This window comes from Tenrec ecaudatus, chromosome 9, assembly GCF_050624435.1.
Source record: "Tenrec ecaudatus isolate mTenEca1 chromosome 9, mTenEca1.hap1, whole genome shotgun sequence".
NCBI lineage: Eukaryota > Metazoa > Chordata > Mammalia > Afrosoricida > Tenrecidae > Tenrec > Tenrec ecaudatus.
In genome coordinates, this window is record NC_134538.1 from 6,901,326 (window position 1) to 6,905,517 (window position 4,192).

The 4,192-nt window shown below is 43.5% G+C and overlaps 1 pseudogene; it reads left to right on the forward strand.

The window, feature by feature from the left end:
- Positions 1-3,564: 3,564 nt before the first annotated feature.
- On the forward strand, positions 3,565-3,851 carry LOC142456281 (mitochondrial import inner membrane translocase subunit Tim13 pseudogene; annotated as a pseudogene).
- Positions 3,852-4,192: the final 341 nt, after the last annotated feature.

Below are 4,192 nucleotides of genomic sequence, written 5' to 3' on the forward strand. Positions count from 1 at the left end.
GCCAACCTATTCCCCGTGCCTTTTCCTTTTGTCTCGCTGTGAGCGTAAGCATTCCCCTCTAGGACAATCTTCGGAGTAACTGTCACAGAAGTTTCTGAAACATGAGACCCCGACGATCCTGGGGAAACTCAAGCCTCAAGTCAAGCATCTCTTGACTTGAAAGAGCTTCTGTCTCTTAGTGTTGAGTAGATTAAGAGAGAGTTCTACTCAGATAGAGTAATGATACTCGATACCCCAAAAAGGAGGAAGCAGCTATAAGAGGTGAGACGTCCATCTCGAACTCCATAAAGAATTATGTGCATTAAATCTCTCAGGGAGAAATGAGACAGACTGAGGGAGTAAAGTGGAGATTTGAATAGAGCATGCACAGGGCCCACAATATCTTTTGATTTTATTTTCCAGAACTCCTTGCAACCCTGATGGAAGTTCTGGAGACCCTTGTGTGTTCGGGAACCTTTTAAACATGGCAGCGGGGAGCAAGCAATATTGTTTGACCATGCTGATGTTTTCTTTCTCCTACTAGCTTCTAAATAAAGTCATCTTGTGATGTACCCCTTTCTGAAAAACAAAACAGTGTTTTCTATATGTTCAAGGGCGTTACAAAAATTTAAGGAAAGTGAGCAATATGTCGGTAGTTAGTTCTTCTGTGTTTGTCATGGCAATATCACTAAGTGATCAATAATTAACTCACTCAACAATTCCTCATATTTGCTTCATCTGCTCAGTACAGTTTGTTGGTTTTGGTATATCAAGAACAACACCTGAGGCAACTCACAAGGGGAAATTATGCACTGTCTTGAAAAGCAGAGAGAATGCAGAGAAAATTCCATCTTCTTTAAGTAAGTTGTAAATGTGATTGCTTGAGACCAAGATAAAAATATATTTCCTTATTATAAATGTGATTATTTAAGACAGAGATAAAAATATAGAACATGACTCATAATTCTACAACAAAGACAATAACTGTTATAAATTGGCATATTTCTACAATGTCCCATATATTTGTATATTTTGAGGTGCTATGCTCTTCCCACAGAATGAAATGTGTCTAGGGTTTTGTTTCACTTGATATGATATCTGTTATTTTTGAAACACTACTTATTTGCACCCATATATGGTCTCTGTGTTTAGAGTAGATAACACATTCTACCTGAACAGGGGAGTGATGAATGTCCACTACTACATGAAACCAATAAGTAATAGATTCCATAAAGTTGTGTTCCCTGGCATCTCGTGTTAGTGTGCTAGTCTGGGTACTTTAGAGAAACAAATCCACAGAAACTCATGTGTAAGAGAAAGTTTTATATAAAGGTTAAGTGCACATCAAAAAACCCATCCCAACCCAGTGCTGCCCATGCCCACAAGTCCAACATTAACCCATATGTCTGACACCAATTCACAAAGTCCTCTTCCATCTCACAAAACACATACAATGATGCCGACTTCAGGAGGAAAGCCAAGTCAGTGAGTGGGTAAGCATCTCAGTGCTGGCAGGGGTCTCCACACAGCTGCTCCAGCACCCAGGGCTGCATCAGGGTAGGTCCATGTGGCTTCTCCTTGGGGATGTCTTGCAAGAAATGAGCCTTGCTAGCTGAAGCACGAACTTCTAAGGCAGCTGCACCCTGGTCTGACCAATAGAAAACAAGAGACCTGAAAACTCGAAAGGTGAGGCTCACTGAGCCATTTACCTCTCCACCCTTCAATTAACCAGCCAGGTTTATCAGCCAGGTTGGCACAATAAACTAACTCAGTTAGTGACTGTCCTTCTACAGTACTTCTATCTCCTCCTGATGTCTGAGATGCCTCCCCCGTGGTTTCTTCGGATTGTCATTAATCTTAAGTTTGGGTTAACACTTAACAGAAGAAAAGGATGTGCAATTCTGGGCTTTACGATGACAAAGGACACATATCTTGAACATATATTAAATATGTTATATCCTGTTATATTTACATTTTACGTGCTATCACTTTTCACCCACACTTGCCCAGGCTTTACATGATCACTTTATCACATTTCATTAATCAGAAGTGGTAAAAACTACTTATCAACCCCCCAAGCAAATGTCAGAAAGAAAAGCCATTCAAAATAAATCAAATGTTTCAGTAAACAATCAGGTTAGGAAAATGAATGTGGCACTCATTGGTCAAGTTCTCATCTGGTTGGGAACATTCCACCTCCTGGTCTGGATCGATTTGGACGCATGATAGTCTCACATGTGTCTGAACAGAACTGTTTTCAATGGCTGTAATTTTATGGAAAGTTTCTGAGTGTCACAGTTCAATTTTGGTTTCTAACTCAAAGGTTCCTGGGTCCACTCCCAGGTAGTGAGCCTGGGAAAGGAGAGCCGGGGGATCTGATCTAGTTCTGCAAGATTACAGTCATGGAGTACAGGTCTGTTATGAAACAGGAGGGGTTGCCATGCATCAGAATCAAACTGATTACAAAGAATTAGTTCTTGATGTTGTGGTTTAATCTTATGGAAATAGATCACCAGACCTTTTTTCTGCAGCACCACTCAGTAGATTCAAACCACCAACCTTTGGTCCCTAGTCTAGGGTAAGTTATTTTCACCACCTAGAGAACTTTGGATAGGTATAATAGTAATGATTAACATTAATAGTTTATGGTATGTGATATTTCATTAAAATAGAGTAGATATGTATACTATAAACATATTAAAAGTGTACATTATATATACTTGATATGTGTGCATGTGTATAGAAAGAAAATTTGTGAAAAGTATTCTAGAGATTATATTACCCTGGTTATATTATAGGCAATCATCACTGCAAAAAACCTAAGTGTAATACAACTTGAAAAAGAATAATGCTTCTTCGTCTTAATTAAACACTTTGAAGGATGCAATTGCTGGGTCCGGAGGCTGCGGACCATAGTCTCAAGGAAGAGTAAGATGAATTGCCATGACAAAGTTCACAGAGACCGAGTTCTACGTCCTACTTCAATGATTAGTGACTAGGGAATTAAAGGTGGAACGACTGGTTTCCCCCCATCTAGAGCAAAGAAGAGTGAAGAAAATCAAAGGCACATAGAAAAAACTCGTCCAAAGGCTTAATGGACCAGGTGAACCTTGGTCGTCATGACCTTGAGGCCAAAAGAAGTAGATCGTGCCCAACTACCACTGCCAAATGCTCTGACGGAGGTCACAAAAGGAGGCCTTGGATAGAATGGGAGGAAAAGGTGTAACAAAAATCTAAATCACACACAAACACACACACCACCACCACCACCACCACCACCACCACCACCACCCCTCCTCCCAGGATTGCTAGTCTTAAAGAGACTGGTGGAACCCCTGAGACCAGGGCCCTTCAAGAGTGGGACTGAACTCACTCTAATTGTACTACTTTCAGTCGAAAGAGAGGCTTATAAAGTGAACAATCATTTACGGGAGGAGAGTACTTTTACCTTGTGGGGACTGTTATCAATTCCACGAAACAAAGTGGATCAGTAGTTGGATGGAAAACCAATCTGTTCTGAAAACTTTCACTCACGAGGACCGGTCTGCGCATGCAGCAGCGGCGGTGCGGTGACTTTGCCGAGCAATGGAGGGCGGTTTCGGCTCAGATTTCGGGAACTCCGGGGGCTGGAAGCTGGACCCCGGTGTCATCGTGGAGCAGGTGAAAGTACAGATTGCAGTCGCCAGGCGCAGGAGTCGCTACAGAGGATGACAGACAAGTGCTTCGGGAAGTGCATAGGAAAGCTTGGGGGTTCCCTGGATAATTCTGAGCAGAAGTGCATCGTCCTGTGCATGGACCGCTACATGGACGCCTGGAACACGGTACCCCGTGCCTACAATTCGCGGTTGCAGCGTGAGCGGGCCAACATGTAACGAGGACCCTCCAGGAGCCCCTCCCTCCAACCCCCACGTCCTTATCCATAAACATTCTGAGACGTGACAGCGAAGAAGCGTGGTTCCGTAGCGCCTGGACTGCCCCTCACTAGACACTGAAGCTCACCCTGTCCGCCTCCAGTGTAAACTGAGTCTGGGGACCCAGTGCCTTCCTAACATGCTGGCAGCTCGGGCTCAGGCCGTGGAGACCCCCTTTGTGCTCCAAGGTCGACTTCATGCCCCATGCAACTCTTTCTTGTTTGGACTTTGGTGGGAGGGTGGGGCGGGCAGACCAGAGCCGACTTGCGCTCACCTGAGCCAAATCCACTTCAGGCTGTGAA